The 17,257-nt window shown below is 40.3% G+C and overlaps 1 protein-coding gene across 1 annotated transcript in view; it reads right to left on the reverse strand.

Moving 5' to 3' along the window:
• The window catches only part of IL15 (interleukin 15), an 80,931-nt gene that overhangs the window by 63,133 nt on the left and 541 nt on the right, over positions 1-17,257 (reverse strand). The window lies entirely within an intron of this gene.

Below are 17,257 nucleotides of genomic sequence, written 5' to 3' on the forward strand. Positions count from 1 at the left end.
TCAGTGTTGCCACAGAAGACATACCTTATCTGTCGTAGCATGAAATGTTGTATGACAGTTTATAATGACACGCACTTCTTATTACCTGCTGATAATAACCTATCAGGAAAACAACAGCTTAATTATATAGCATATCTCCTGCTGGCAAATAACTGGATTCAAACATTTCTATGGCTTCTCACAAATCCCTTACAGAAGCCACGAGGAACGATTAACACAATCCTCAGCAATAACACTAATAATTAAGTTAAAAAATCTACAGCAAAGTTGATCTTTTATTAAATACAGATGCACTTTAGCCCACAAATCCCTCGGTCCCCCGTCTCCAGACAGCTTCACCAGAGCTGACTGTCATTCTTTCAATGTTTTATTTCTCTTGCTCATTAGGCCTTTGGTATCTTCCATTCCAAATAGTGGGCTTATTATGAGATGCATCAAGCAATTTACTCTGAGCACTGGATCTCTGAATCCACACGGTGGCCACAGATTGGCTGGAGGAGTCCCAGATGTCTTCTTGCTAAAGCATTGCTTGCTGAGCTCCTTCCAGACAAGTAAACTAAACTTCTCAAGTCTCCACAGCAAAGCAGTAAGTGTTTATAAAACTGGTAAGAGGCAGACTGTCTCTATTAATAAAAGTTATTTCCGATTAGCAGGGCGCTTGGATTCTTGAGTTCCAGGCTGGTCCATGTCATGCCTGGCTGCAGAACTCAGCTGTCTTTTACAGCGGTACTGGTTCCCTCATCTCCACCAGGGCTCCGTGTAATTATCCAGGACACAGCAAACAGAGTGCCTGTCCCCAGATTAGGACACTTCATCAGTTTTAGTTCTTTATCTCCTCTTTCCCTGGTCTCACTAAATATTCTTATTCAAAGAGCAGTTACCAAACTACTACTACGACTAGATTGCCCTTCCTTTATTCTTTCTAATCTTTGCTTTTCATTCTTCTCTGCTTTTTATCACTTCTTCCACGCTCCTCAGCTTTTGTGCAGAGAAAAATGGGTTATACAGACATCATCGAACACTCGGTGTGCCCCATTTCTTTCTATGGGATTACACGTTTGTTGCAGTGTTTAAAATCCTAGCCCTTTCTTTTGGGTGTGTTTGTCCAGAATACCCCCCAAATGGCTGTATTTTTGTAGTCTACAATGTCCCATTTCTTTTGAAGTTTCTTTTCCCCCTCAGAGGTGGTTATGGAAAGGTAATATAGGTGGCTTGCTTCTTTGACCAGAGCCATCTCTACATGACAGAGACTGTCCTATTAACTTAAATGACCACATTACTAATAAGAAGATTTCTGACAAATGTGGAATGGGAACAAATAAAAACTGCAGAGTCTTATAGAACATATATCATCTAGGATAAGAAAACAACACAAGAAATCATCTCCATTCAATTACAGAACATAGCCCTCCAGGCAACTACCATTAAATGTGTCACTCCATGTGCTGGGACCACAGACATTCATTTCTATAGACAGAATTTCTCTCTTTGGACTTGTGTAAACAATGACAGTGGCATTCACCGTCTTTTCTTTTACTAGACTCTATGCAGACTACCATCTTTACAAACTATTCATCGTTAGAAAATGACAATTTCCAAAACTATGGTTCATGTAACATTGAGATTGAGGGCTTCCTGATAAAATTGGGAGCCTCCCTAATCTTACCAAAACCACGGAATGGACTGACAGCTTAGAGAATCAAACTCTGGGCCTGGTTGTTTTTAGACAGCTATGTGACCTTAGCCAAGTATGTCTTTATCTTTAAAATAAACAAACTAGACTGGAAGGTGTCCAAAGTCTTCCCCAGTGTCAAAGTACACCTATTAAGGTCACAGGTAGCTATGAGCATATGGTCAAATTCATCCATATTATGTTAATCATCTTTACTGTCAGATTTGACACCTGAGAGAATTCCTCTGCTTTAATCACCTTAGGTTTTCAGAAAAGGGGAAAAAAGCACAGAGAAGCTAAACATAGTGTCCAGGTTTACACAAAGAGGTAAAATGGGGGTTTACAGTGTGTCCTGGGTTTCCAGTTAATTCTTCACTAGTAGTCCATTCAGTTAACAGGAAGCACAAGGCACGTGTTAGCACTGTCCTGCCTCTCCCTGTTAGTTTCTATTTCAGAACGGGCTTCTTGCCCCTAAAATCAAGAGTTATAAAATGCTTGGGGCTCACAATCCCGTATGTCTTGATTATAACTAAAGGGCAGTATTAGCAGAATCTGAATTGTTTTAATTTCATACCTTAAATCTAACTATCCTGTACCAGCACTACCAGCAAAATGCTGCTATAATCCAATTTACTTCACTCTACTGATTTCCAAATAGCTACTTTCTAGGTCTGAACAACTAAAGTAAACATGCCATCCGTAACAACTCTGTGTCATCTAACCCACTACAGCCCAACTGACATCTACCTTGGAAGAATGGGAAGATGGAAGTTTCATAATCTCCTTACCCTGTGGCTAAGCCACCACACTCTTGCTTTTACCCTGGGATTCCTGGGATTTTTTCCCATGGTTTGATGATAACAATCATAAATATATTTACACATCTATTATTTCTTGGATGAATCACTTGGGAGAGGGGAGAGCAATTAATCCCAGGTAGTTCCTAGTTAAATGAAGAACCAGCAAGAGCAGATAACTTTGTCTTTGGAAATATACCCTGTAAGTTCCAGAGAAATAAGATAGTTTGTGGAATGCCAATACATCTGAGGAGCTAGTTCCAAGTCTCTAAAAATCCCTTCGGAGGTAGAAGGAAATTGTATCTTAGTTTGGCAGACCAGACAGGGGCAGTTGGGGGCCAGAAGTAGAGGATGGGATGAGGAAGAAGGTGGTAGTTATTGTATCCTCTTCCCTCTTTATCTTCCCTGAAAGGTAGGATTAGGGGATCTTGTTTTACTGCACATGTTAAACTTGACTGGTACTTTCTGGTTGGGCTTAGATTGTGGGGCACTCAGAACCTAGAAAATCAGCAGCATAATTGCATAAACCCATACCCTGGATCCAAGTAATTTCTTCCCATCATTGCTACAAGACAGAGGGGTACCTAGAGTAAGAGGCTGGGAAAGATCCTTGACAAACAAGGTACTGGAATTGTGGAGAGTCATGGAGTTTTTAAATCCAGAGTGCAACCTGGAAGGGTACCCCACACCAACACACTCGGAAGATATAGGCTAGAGCCAAGGGTTTTGTCTTCTGGCTGATACTGCTAGCCATGATGACCTCCATCTAAGAAAAAGAAGTGTACAGGGAATAGTATATAGTGTGTTCTCTATAAAAGAGAGACACAACTGAAAAAAAAATGTATACCAGACAGGAAAAGCCTAATGAAACAGATCAAACAAGAATTTTTTTTAAAAAAATGCTTTGTAGAATGTAAGACGGAGTTTGGAAATATGAATCAGGAGGAAGAAGTATGAAGAAATAACTGGGTATAATAAATATAAAAAACCCCATAAGTGGTAAAGTAAAAAATTAAGTAGACAGCCAGAATGTCTGAGACAATACTGCCGGAAAGTGGAATGAGCTGCACAGTTAGCTTAGGCACTATCCTGGAAGTCATTAGTAACCAAAGCTTAGCTAGGGAAAAATAAGGAAGAGTGAAGTGTACATGGAGGATGAACGTAGGAATTTCAACTCTGTCTACTTGCAGTCTGAAAAGTAAGACAACAAATAAAAAGATAATCGAGATTTTTCCAAAATTCTACCCATAAGACCTCAAAAATAAAGAAGAGAACAGAATAGCAAGGAAACATTAAAAACACATCCTACTCATAGTCAGGTCAATTTAAAGCATTCACACAGATTTAAGACCTCCAAAGAAGACATACAAATGGCCAACAGACACATTAAAAGATGTTCAACATCACTGATCATCACGGAATGCAAATCAACACCACAATGGGGTATCACCTGGCACCTGTCTGAACGGCTAAAATAAAAAAAATACTAGAAACAGCAAGTGTTGGTGAAGATGTAAAGGAAAAGGAACCCCCATGCACTACTGGTGAGAATGCAAACAGGTAGGGCCACTGTGGAAAACAGTATGGAGGTCCTTTAAACAATTAAAAATTGAATTACCATCTGATCCAATAATTCCATTACTAGGATTTACCCAAGTACCACAAAAACACTAATTTGAAAAGATACGTGCACCCCTATGTTTACTTCAGCATTATTTATAATAGGCAAATCATGGAAGCAATCCAAATGTCCATTTATAGATGAATGGATAAAGAAAATGTGGTATATATGCAATGGAATATTACTCAGCCATAAAAAAAAAAGAATGAAATATTGCCATTTGCAACAAAATGGATGGATCTAGGAAGTATAATGCTAAGTGAAATATGTCTGTCAAAGAAAGATAAATATTATATGATTTCACTCGTATGTGGAATTTAAGAAACAAACCAGAAGAAACAGACAAACAAACAAAGAATCAAACAAAAAGATTCTTAACTATAGAGAGCAAACAGATGGCTACCAGAGAGGAGGCAGTTGGGGAGATGGATGAAATAGGTGAAGTGTACCCTTAACCATGATAAGCAGTGAGTCATGTATAGAACTGTTGAATTGCTATACTGTATGTTAACAACACTGGTATTAAAAAAAAACATTCAAGCCAAAGAGAAACTGCAACAATATTCATTAGAGTGAAAGCAGACAAAGGTCACAATGACATCAGGCTTCTTGAAAGAAACAACAGATACAAGAAGATAATGGAGCAGAGTCCCCACAATGCTAAAGAAAAATAGGGGCGCCTGAGTTGCTCAATCATTTAAGCATCTGACTTTGGCTCAGGTCACGATCTTGTGGTTCATGAGTTCGAGCCCTGTGTCTTGGCCTGCTTCGGACTCTGTGTCTCCCTCTCTTTGTGTCCCTCTCCCACTCACGCTCTGTCTGTCTTTCAAAAATGAATAAACATTAAAAAAAAATGTTTTTAAATGCTGAAGAAAAATAACTTCATACCTAGAATTAACTATCTGGACAAACCATTTACATCTAAGAAAAATTAATATATTCATAGGCACATAAGATCTCAGAAAATTTCACCTTTGGCAGCCTGGTTGAAGTAATTTTCAGAGGAAGCAAAAAGGTATAGGAAGCTAAGAAGTACAAATTTAATGTTTACTATTGTTTAAATAAGCAAAACTTACAAAGCACTTAGAATACTGCTTGGTACACATTAAGTACTCAGTAAAAATAAGCAGCTATTATCTTTGTTTTAGGTACTCTGTTAAGTAGTTGCACTGATAGTGACGTTGTAATCATTTTCTAAAACTAAAGGAAATGCTTTCTTTTTTTTTAATGTTTATTTTTGAGACACAGAGAGAGAGAAAGCATGAGCAGGGGAGGGACAGACACAGAATCTGAAGCAGGCTCCAAGCTCTGAGCTGTCAGCACAAAGCCCAATGCGGGGCTTGAACCCACAAACCACGAGATCATGACGTGAGCCCAAGTTGGAAGCTTAACCGACTGAGCCACCCAGGCGCCCCAAGGAAATGCTTTCTCAAGTTCTGTATTAAGTATGATGTTTACTAGAGATTATTTAGCAAATATCATTCATTCATTCATTTACCCATTTGGAAGATGCCATTTAATCTTGCGAAGCTCTTATCCGAAAGTTCGATAATAACTTTTTCTGCATGCATCCATTAGAATTATATTAATAGATTTTCTCATACTGGACCATCCTTATGATCTGCATGTAAATCCCATTTGATTATAATGAGAGTGTCTTCCTGGCACGGGCAGTCACTGTGTTTTACTCTTATGGAAGCTAATATTTTATTTAGTATTAAAAAATATTACTGGGGTTTTGTTACTCTGTCTGGCAGTCTCGAGGAACTTGCTTATTAGTTTTCATAGTTTGTTAATTTTCATGGCTTTCATTTATAAATAATGATAATTTTATCTCCTCCCTTTTCATCTTTGTGCCTCTTCTTAGTCTTTCCAGTGAGGTAGCACATACTAGGTGAAGCATACAGGCTCTGGAGAGAGACTTAACTGTGGAGCCTGGGCACAGGGTCTTGGTGCTTCTGAGTCATCTGAAAAGTGGTTAGAAAAGCACCTCAGGGAGTTAACGAGGGCTCCACAAGTTAAAGTGCTTGGCACATGGCCAACAATAAATGTTTGCTATTGAAATATTTACTGAGTTAAGAGCAAGAGATACCTAATCTAATCCTGGAAATTTAAGTAAATATCCTCAGAAAAACAATATCACCACCTGGACCAGGTGGGTGAGTCAGGAGAAAGGGGCGAGGAAGAAAATGGATGGAACGATGCACTCCGGAGGAGAGACACGCATGTCCACATGCTTAGTGATGACAGAAAGCATAGCATGTTTAGAGAATGGACAGCTGTTCAGTACGAGCACACTGGATGACTCAGCTATTCATATACTAATATTCACTGCTCCAGTAGATAACAAGTTCCTGAATGGAATCATGTTCAGTTCAGCTTTTTATCCCTCAGGGCACTTGGCAGAGAGCCATGCACTGAGAAAATGCTCAATAAATATTTGTATTTTTAGGAAGGTTTATGGTCCGTTGTTTGTCTGCCTGATTCATAACCATAGTGTGGAAACCAATACTTTATAAACTGCAAAGGCTAAGAGTAATGCATCTTGAATTAAGAAAGGTCAAAGTTCAGAGGAGAAATACCTCAATATCTAAATTAGTCATCATAAAACTGTATGTCTGAAGTTTTAGAGGTTCTTCATACAACAATGAAAAGAGGATCTTGCTTCCTAAGGTTAGAGTGTAAAGGTATAAAATATAGATCATTTTGACATTTGGGATTACTGCAAATTTTCAAGTGATATCATAAAACTGTTACAACTATATATCTGTTTCCTAGAATTCTCAGGAAAAGGAGCACTAAATGTGTTAAATATTAACAATTCTATTTTTACAAAAATGTTCCCATATCTTTTGTACTTTGAAATCATTTTTTTAAATACTTGACAAATAGAATTAAGAAAATTTTTTAAAAATTATTTAAAGAATTTTAGAGAATAGGGTGTATCTTGTTTCATTTCATATACCGAAGCATTTGCTTTGCATTTATAAAATCATCCCCTCAATAGAAACAGGAACAAAATATTAAACTGTCTCCCCTTCTGTTTTAGTTTTACAAGGCTCATGCTAATCTACAAAGCTCATAAGCATCATCCTAAAAATGAATGCAAGGATTCTATGAGGAGCCTGGCCCAAATTAGATCATCAGGAAATTCTATTTCCCTTCCTGACCTTGACAATGAATCTGCTGGGAATGGTTTTCCAACACCGCTGTGATGATCACTGGTGATGAATTTCCCATCCAATCTAGTCAAACTCTTTTTCTCAAAACCTTATATCACTTGACCTCTCAGCAATATGTGATCGATTTTTTTTTTAATTTTTAATGTTTATTTTTGAGAGAGAGAGAGAGACAGAGACAGAGTGCAAGTGAGGGAGGGGCCGAGAGAGAGGGAGGTACAGAATCCGAAGCAGGCTCCAGGCCCTGAGCTGTCAGCACAGAGTCCGACACGGGGCTCAAACTCACAAACTGAGAGATCATGACCTGAGCTGCAGTCGGATGCTTAACCGACTGAGCCACCCAGGCGCCCCTGTGATTGATTATTGACAGCAAAAGTAACATTATTAAAGGTCTACTATGTGCCAGGCAAGGTGCTAGGCACACAAGGATGCAGTGTCTCCCAAACTCCAGCCCTTCCAACTCTATGATCACAATTCTTGTCATCCTTTGTCCCACCTTTATCTTTTATTCAAGAGGAGAGTCAATATGAATACAAGTCAATATGATAAAATGTTGCAGATACTATTAGAGAGTTATCCATTGGGAGAGGAGAGAACAAAGGAGAAAATGTAGTCAGTATTTCCATGAGTACTGGAGGGGAAGTAAAGTTGGGGCTTTGCTGGGAGAACTTTGCAGAAAAAGTGACTCTATAAAGACTGGAATATTTAAAAAATGAACTCACAGATACAGAAAATAGATTGGTGGTTGCCAGAGGCAGGAGTTTGGGAGAGTGGGTGAAATGGATAGAAGGTGTCAAAAGGTACAAACTTCCAGTTATAAAATAAGCCATGGGAATGCAATCTACAGCCTGGTGGCTATAGTTAGTGATACTATACTGCATGTTTGAAAGTTCTAAAAGGATAAGCCTCTCTTGCCCGGGGGTCTTGGGGTAGTGTGGGGAGGGACATACAATTCAGTCCCTAACAGTTACCTTTCCAAAAACTGAAGAAAAAAAAATCTGAACTCCAAACACATCTGACCCTAAGAGTTTGGGATAGGGTCCTATAAACCTGGTACCATGTCAGATAGTTATAAGTGTATGGAAAAGAGTTTAAACACAGTGCTAGTGGGGAGTGCAACAGGAAGTACATGGGTTAGGGGATATCTCACTGCAAATGGGATAGTGAACCAAACCAATGAAGTAAGGGAGTGGCTATATCTGAGAGAACAGCAGTTTAAGTAGGGGAACAGCAAGTTCAAAGACCCTTAGGTAAGAGTATGGATGCTGGATAGAAAAGCTGTCAGTGTGACTGAAACAGTGAGCTAAAGGAAGAATAGTAGAGGAGATGACAGAGATACAAGTCACTTAGGGCCTTACTGACCATTGTAATGGAATTTGGCTTTTACAGAAGTGAGATAAGAAGGCAATAGTGGTTTTGAATAGAGTAGCATGACCTGATTAATGTTTTAACAGGATCACAACTGGATACACCTGGGTGACTCAGTAGGTCAGACTTAGGCTAGGTTCATTATCTCACAGTTCTTAAGTTCGGCCCCACATCAGGCTCTCTGCTGTCATCTCAGAGTCTGCTTCAGATCTTCTGTCTCCCTCTCTCTCTGCACCTCCCCCACATCGCCTTCTGACTTGCTATGAATGAAATAAACGTTAAGTCCTGGAATTCTGTACCCAGACCTTGAGAGGATTTGCAATCCCTACCCTCCCACCCCTCCCCTTCTCTTTTATGGATGCTGGATACTTTGCGAGGCATCTGACAACCCTGAGGCCATCACCCTAGGAGAAAGCCCAATCTTGCCATGTGAAAAGGACAAGTGGAAGTGAATGAAGGAACCCAGCCAAAAGCCAGTTCTGATGTCTTGAACCATCTCAGATGGTCCTCGGACAACTGGAGTCAAATCAACTGAGACCACATTCACTGCGGAGTAGAGACAAGTCATTGTCACCGTGTCCTGTCCAAATTTCTAACCTCGAAACCTTGAACAAATAAAATGGTTCTAAATTTTGGAGGAGTTTACTGCACCGCAATTAAAAACTGACACTAAACTTGGGGTGAGACCAGGTGGTGGGTAGACACCTGACGAGTATCAAGGACACAGTTAGTGAAGGCCAGAAAGGCAGTGATGAACTTCTTACTGGAGGCTGGAGAGGGCAACTCATTATGTAGTGGTAAAATGTTTGGTAACACTGCAACGATATGGAAGAACGAAAACATACCTGATGAGCTTGTGGACCTGTCTAAGATTTCTGAACACGATAACTGGCTTCATTTAGCTACCTAGGATTAATTATGGGAAGAGAAAGATGAACTGAAGTGTTCTAGTAGAAGTTAGAAGAAATGGTTCAACATGGGGCTTGCTAGGTTAGAAAATAAAACTTTTTGTCATTCTTGCCTCTCCAGACAGCAGAAGATTCTCAGAGAAAGCAGCAGTCTTAGGACAAAGTTCAAAGCCAAGCTCTATTAGCACAATTGCTCTCAGGTTAAAGATCAAATCAAGTATGTGGCTGGAAGATGCCTGATTAAGACCTCATATTAAGACAGCACCTCAGGGACCTAGTCAGTAGGACAAAGAGCTTTTTTTTTTCCTTAATGTTTATTTTTTATTTTTGAATGAGACAGAGACACAGCACAAGTTGGGGAGGGGCAGGGAAAGAGAAAGATGGAGAGACACAGAATCCAAAGCAGGCTCCAGGCTCTGAGCTGTGAGCACAGAACCTGACATGGGGCTTGAACCCATGAACCACAAGATCATGACCTGAGCCAAAGTCTGTCGCTCAGCCGACTAAGACACCCAGATGCCCTCAAAGCGCTTCTAAAAACAGTAAGGGTTTCTCCTATAGCATTTGGATTTGCAGCCAAAGTAAAGAGGAGCCTGTCATAAAAGCCTTGGGTATATAAGGTTCCCATAATGGAGTGAACCTCAATAAAATTTATAGGAAGCCCTTAAGGTTTATAAGAAAATTGTACTGAAAAGACTCATCACCACATAAATGAAAAGGAGGACACAGAAGATCACCAGATCCTTAACTCAGAGCAGGAAGCAGTCTATACAACTGCTGACAAGGGTTATGTCTCATAGAAACAGAAGAAAGACTCAAAGGAGGGGCCTTTAACTTTCCAGCCAGCCCAGCCAAGGTGCCAGACAGAGGAATGAAGAAATCTTCCAGGATGTTTCATCTCCAGCAACCGAAGAAGAGCCAACAAGCTGAATGTAGCCCAGATTACAGAATCATGACAAATAACAAATTACTGTTTGTTAAGCCAGTGGGTTCTGGGTGTTTCTGTTTGTTTATTTTGTGGATTTGTTTGTTTGTTTAATGCAGGCAGGGCAATTAACAGAAGCATTCTGGATGCTGTGTTGTGTTAAGAACAGGCTGGGGGGTGGGGAGGGCGCGGCAGTATAGCAGCAGGGAGATCGATTCTTGGAATAAAACCAGAAGGCAGGACAACAGTGGCTTGGCCCCGGGCAGCAGCTGTGAAGGTGACAAGAAGTCAGATATGGGATATATTTTGAAAGCACAGCTTAAAGGACTTAGTGGCTGATTAAAATGTGGGGTATGAAAAAAAAAAAGAAGTAAGGAGAACTCCGAGACTAAGTGATTACCTATGCAACTCAAAGAATAGAATTGCCATCAAGTGAGATAAGGGGGACAGTGGAAGAAGCAGTTTTGGGGTTAAGTCAGGAATCTGAAGAGTATGATGCATCTACTCAGGAATGCGGACTAGACTGTTGTCTAGAGGAGTCTGGCGGTCAGGAGGAGGTCATGACCAGAGATACAAATCCCCAGTCTCAGAAGGCCCTAACAACCACCAGGCAGGATGCAATCACCAAAGGAATGAGTGTACATAGAGAAAGGATCCAGGGACTGAGCAGCGGACTCCTCTGTTGAGAGGACAGGGAATCAGAACGAGCAAGAGACTGAAATGGGTGATGGGGAGGCAGAGAGACAATGAGGAGAGGGGGACTGCCTGGAAGCCAAATGAAGAACTCGGGTCCTGCTGAAAGAGAACCCAGCCCTAACCACTGGATTTAACACGGGGGTGGGGAATCTTGGTATCTCTGATGAGTTCAGTTCTAGTGGAGCAGTGGGGAGAACTGGCTGCCCGGTTTAAGAGAGAATGAGAAGAGAGAAACTAGAAACCGAAAGTAGAATTGACTTGGAGATCTGTCCTATAAAATGGGGACCAAGAAACCAGGTGGCGGCCGGAGAGAAACAACACGAAGCCAAAGAGAGTTGTTTGCTGTTGCTGTTTATGGGAGGAATTGTAGTCATGGAAAAGACCCAGGAGAGAGAGACAAAAATTGATGATAGAGAGAAGGAATGAATTGCTACAGCTATGTCCTTTAGCAGATAATAGGAATAAGACTGCACATCTGATGGACTGCAATGGATGTCTGGCTGGTTTCTTTATCTCTAATTATTTTTTCTTCAGTAAATCCTACCCCAGACTAATACTGTTTTTATTATAATACTCCAACATTGGTTGTTGTTTTTTTTTGCTATATTATATTTCCTACCTGTTTTACATTCCTCTGATTACTTGTTAAACTGTTGAATGATCTCTCATTGAAGTCTATACAAACCAATCATGTGACCAGCCCTTGGCTGGGCTCACGTGGTTACGTCTTTATTCAAAATATAACTGTAGAGACACATAACAAGATGAATTTACAGAGACAAAAGCTATTAAGGCATATAAGGAGAAATATAAGGAGAAAATAATTCTCCTGGGCAGTAGAAGGGGGCAGCAAAAATTATGGAGGTTGGAGGCTTTGAGAAGGATGCAGAAAGAAGGACAAGAAAGGAGCAGAAAATAGCAATGGTGTCTAGAGTACAGAGTAGTGTGTCTAGAACTCATGGAAGAGGAGCCCAGACTGGGAAGGCTATCCAATCCCCCAAGTGGGGCTAGAACCTATTCCCTACCCCAACATGGCTCTCAGTGGGAAGTCGCTGCAGCTGACAGGTCTTTGCCATCCCCCCCCAACCCCTCGACAAAAACACACACATTTGTGCTTAAGCACAATGAGCGATGGCAATCCAGAAACCAAGCATGGGGGGCAGGGTGGGCAACAGGTTGAACCAGAGCAAACTGAGATCTTCAAAGTGAAGAACAGGCACCCCTGGGAACCCCACAGCTTTCCAAGGTCTGTATGGGCATGAAGAGTTCTAAAGGAACCAATTTCCAGGTCCGTTATTTCCATAGGAACCCCTTTTTATAAGCAATATGCCTGAAATGTGCTGACAGCAAGCATTTTCTGGCAAGTTCTCCTTTCCTACTTCTCGTTTCATAACTACCCCCACCCATTTTACCAAAGAAAGGCACATCTCTCTCCCATTCAGAGTCTTACCATGTGCTTTGCCTTTGCAAGGGTGCCAAATAAAGGGGCAATTTGAAAACCTGGTGTTAGAAAACCCTGCCTTAGTGAAAGCATTGATATCACTACCACCCAGAGCTACATTTATGATAAACATTTCATGGATACAATATCATTTTAAGCCTCATAATTTCTTATCAAAAATCGAATGAATTACTTTGGTTACCTGTGTACTAATAATCTTTACAATAACATGAATAATTTTAACAAAATTATTTTACAACTTTCAAATGTATACACTTTTTGTTGCTGACGTGTATGAAGAGCAAAGAAGTTGGAAAAATATACTATAAACTTTTTAGCTACAAAATTGTTCAATTAAAGAATAACTGGGGTCAGTGCTAACAGTGTACAAGGAGTCCTCTATTTCTTGAGTTTTTATTAGAAGGTGTATAAGCGAAATGCCCGGTGGGAGTGAAATGACACAAGGGATCAAGGAATGTGTCACGGGGCTGCTTTCCCATGTCACTCTGGTAAGTAGAGCTTCCTCCCCACCAACCTTACACCATCATATTTTCTTTTGTAGGATCATTTTGAGTTTCAATTCGTCTATTTAACAAAATACTGTCTGTCACTCTCCTGATCCCCTCTGCACGCTGTCAGCACTTGGAGAAACCTTAGTATTTGGAAAACAATCAAATATGTATTCTTAGAACATGATGAGCTAACAAGCATTCAAACTTTTTAAATCCATATTTATATGGTCTACATACAAAATGTACATGGAGATAAATAGATAGATAGATGACAGATAGATGATAGACAGATAGAGAGATGATAGATAGATAGATAGACAGATAGATAGATAGATAGATGATAGATCGATCTATGTATATTGTGATCCTTCCAAAAATGACCTGCAAGACACTACTAGACTCAGTGGAATAAAACACTGAAAATATATGTATACATACGCCCTGCCTTCAGATATAAAACATATACAAATAACACTGCTCGGGGCACCTGGGTGGCTCAGTCAGTTGGGCATCCGACTTCAGCTCGGGTCATGATCTCACGGTTCGTGGGTTCAAGCCCCGTGTTGGGCTCTCTGCTGATAGCTAGCTCAGAGCCTGGAGCCTGCTTCGGATTCTGTGTCTCCTTCTCTCTCTGACCCTCCCCTGCTCATGCTGTCTCTCTCTCTCAGAAATAAATTAAAAAAAAAAACAAAAACAAATAACAAATAACACCACTCAACTGAAATGGGATCGAAGAGCCTATTTCCTACTTTTCATTCCAACACTGAGTAACTTGAAAAAAAAAGTGAAGTAGTAAATAGTAATTAACATATATAATTAATAATAGTTAATTAGTAAAACTCACCATTAAATAGCTAGTAGTAAATACTACTAAAACCACACATGCTCTCTCAATGTCTCTAAGGAATTTGTCCATTCAATCCACTCAAACAGACAGCAGCAAGCACTTAAGCATTGTTCAGCCTCAAAGCCTCATGTGGTAATCTGCAATCAATGGCTAAGTAAATCTAAGAGCTAATATTGAGCTAAAGAAAGAAGCTGGCTTCTTGCCAACCCTCATACCATTGAAGCTTATGAAAAGGCTTCTCAAATAGTTGACTACACCACCTCGGTTGTGATAATTGGGAAAGGCTTCAGTTCTGATGTCTCCATGAATCCCACCTTTCTACTTGAATGGGTGAATAGATAGTTTGAGTGATAGATACAGACATATTGATCAATCCACCTGTACCTATGTCATGCTCTATCAGCAAAAACTGATGCAAATTAAACAAGGGTTTTCATTCAGGAACCATAAGGGAAATTTCTCCAAGGAACCAAACACAAATAAATACTCATGTGAATATTATTTGATCATAAGGCTAATCTTTAAATGTACAATTAATGAAGTCAATCATGCAAGTACTGTATAAGCAGTCGTACTTGAAAACCAACATTCTATCATAAAACTGCATCAAAATAAAGTAGTGGGTAGTTGTCATTGCCGCATTGTGGGAAATGCTTCTATGGAAATGTCATCCTTCATAAACACCAGTGATCTTAAATTTGTCCAGGTTCAAATCCCAGCTCTACCACTTTACTAGCTCTGTAACTTTGGGAAAGTTATTTAATTACCCTATGCTTCAATTTTCTCAGGTATATAATACAGTCCGTACCACCACATAAGTTTATCACGATGATTTCTAAAAAATGCATACATACTTGGAACAACGTCCAGTACATACTAAGAACTCAACAAGTATTAGCTATGATTCATATTATTTCCCATAATTCAAGTTGCTGGCTGAAAGATAGCGTTCTGTATTATCATTAACTAACCTTCCAAAGAATACTTATCTAATGGACAAACTTAACAGTAAACTCTAAGAGAGAAATGAAGAAAGGACAGTTTTCTAAATTTTAAAATGCTTTAACAACTATTTTGGGTACAAGAGACATTTAAAAACCTAATTAGAGTTGTGGATTTTTTTTTTCAGAAAAATCCACTTATATACAATATTTCAGGGTTTCATTCACATCCTTCCTGAAATCTACTCAGAGCTAGCAAACCTGAGATAGAGATTTTTGGGGGGCTTAAAATCTTTCAATTATCAAATCCTATTTCAATAAACTTTAAATCACGGATTTTCCCCATCCTCCAAAAGAGATTATCAACATGTATTTCATTGACAAATATTATGTCTTGCAATATAGCTGCTGACATGCATATATGGATCTCACCAATGAAAACAAAATCATCAAATTGTTTTTCTTAAGCCCACCAATAATGTGCAGTAAAGTTCCAAACTCTAGGACAACAGCTTCAAACCAGGTTCTAGAGTTGCCATTCCAAATCGGCAGAGAATAGTGAATCCAAAGTATGGGAAGGGGCACCTGGCTGGCTCAATCCATAGAGCATATGACTTGATCTCATGGATGTGACTTCAAGCCCCACACTGGGTGTAGAGTTTACTTAAGAGAGAGAAAGAGAGAGAGAGAGACAATTAAAAATCAAAGTATAGGAACACTGCCTACTAGAGGTTCAGGATGAGTGACCAGCCTAACTCCTCTGTGTCACTCTGTCCCAGAGCAGATGATACTGCAGGAAACGGTCATTCTGAGTAGGACTAAAACTTCGAGAGGATAAAACAGAGGGAGAGATGTAAGCATGTGACCTTAAAACACAATCACAACAGGGGCGCCTGGGTGGCTTAGTCGGTTAAGCGTCCGACTTTGGCTCAGGTCATGATCTCACGGTTAGTGGGTTCGAGCCCCGCGTCGGGCTCTGTGCTGACTGCCAGCTCAGAGCCTGGAGCCTGTTTCAGTCTGTGACTCCCTCTCTCTCTGACCCTCCCTTGCTCACGCTATCTTTCTCTCTCTCTCCTAGAAATAAATAAAAATCTTAAAAAAAAAACCCACACAATCACAGCAAACCTTTAGAACTTTCTGAGATTTCCTAACCTGATTATGTAAAATTTTAAATTCTTCATCACTTTTTAAATCTAAGAAGGCTATTGCTTTATCTTTAGTTCCTTCTTTTATGTATCTTTTCTTTTCCTTTGTACCTCCTCCCTCTGTCTACCATGCCCACCACACTGCTTTTCAATAAAAGAACAGTAGTTTAAAATTTAATCCATATTGTACCTTGATGCTTTCAGTAGAATAGTCCACCTAACACTCCCTGCGCTGCTGGAGGCCACAATCATCCAGAGCTAGTCTGTTCATTCAGTGCAGTCAATAAAACCTTTTTAGGAACACTGACAAGATGAGGAAGCCTATGAGTTACAAGTATATGCCATCCCCTGTGTCATACTATTAGGAAATAGTTTTAAAAACATAATGGAAAAAATAGCTAGCAACAACCACTTTACTTCCAGCTTTGAAACTTTTGGCTCATCCTGTTTAAGAATCTGTCATAAGCATCGTTTAAGAATTATCTTGCCTTATGGATACGTTGAAGTTATCGAAATCTTAAATGCACGGAATTACATAGTTGAATTAAAATGAACTGTAAACATTCGCAAAACACAGTCTCAGTAACTTTGGAAAAAATTATCTATCTGGTTGTTCATAAATCCATCTTGAATAAGGATTTTACTGCAGTTTAAATCTCCTGTATCTCTTCCAAGTTTCTAATACTGCTTTTCTAAGAGATGAGTGGCTTGATGAGGGTTAGAAGTAATAGTGTAGACCCAGGCCTGAGTGCCCATCAATAACCATTTGTGCAAGTCCCTCTCCCTAAGAGGACAAGAGTCCTGATCCAAGGAGGGGAAGGTAACTTGATTTTGCCAGCTAAGGGAGAGACGAACGCGCAGGGTCCTAGACACATTTGTGCTGAATNTGCCACCTGCTGACCCGCGGCCCGCAGCACCGAAGGAGCCAGGAGCGCGCAGGAGCCGCGCGGGACCCGCAAGCGGACCAGCAGTCTGCGCTCCCCTGGAAGCGGAGGATGGCGAGAAGAGCCCACGAGAATAAAGGGTCAGAAGGGGGAAAACCTCTGCACGTCGTGCAACGGAAAACTGAAGTCACGGTCCAGTATTTCCCCGTGAGAGGGCGGGGCGGCCCGGTCCGCAGACTGTGGGGGGAAATGGGTAGGTCCGCCCGGAGCGGGGAGAGGCCCGAGGCGTAGACTTTCGGGGAAAATTCCATCTCCCTTTCA

The sequence above is a fragment of the Crocuta crocuta genome, unplaced genomic scaffold (assembly GCF_008692635.1).
Source record: "Crocuta crocuta isolate KB4526 unplaced genomic scaffold, BGI_CrCroc_1.0 scaffold112, whole genome shotgun sequence".
Classification (NCBI taxonomy): Eukaryota; Metazoa; Chordata; class Mammalia; order Carnivora; family Hyaenidae; genus Crocuta; species Crocuta crocuta.